This window comes from Mastomys coucha, unplaced genomic scaffold (genome assembly GCF_008632895.1).
Source record: "Mastomys coucha isolate ucsf_1 unplaced genomic scaffold, UCSF_Mcou_1 pScaffold1, whole genome shotgun sequence".
Lineage (NCBI taxonomy): Eukaryota > Metazoa > Chordata > Mammalia > Rodentia > Muridae > Mastomys > Mastomys coucha.
The window spans coordinates 61,688,047-61,688,270 of NW_022196891.1; positions in this window are offsets into that span (position 1 = coordinate 61,688,047).

Consider the following 224-nt stretch of genomic DNA (forward strand, 5'->3'; position numbering starts at 1 on the left):
TTTACCTGTCTAAATCAAGACTATGTTCGCGTACTACTACTACGTTGCCATATTTGTAGAATGCAGAACCCAATGTGCTGTACTGTATGCACTTTTACGAAGAAGTGAAAATAATCTGTTGTACTTTTTATTCAATCTGTATAGACTATAAAACTATTTTTATTAAATAAATATTTTACAGTATATTTTCTTTTTTCACTCAAATTATTTTGAGTTCATCTTCA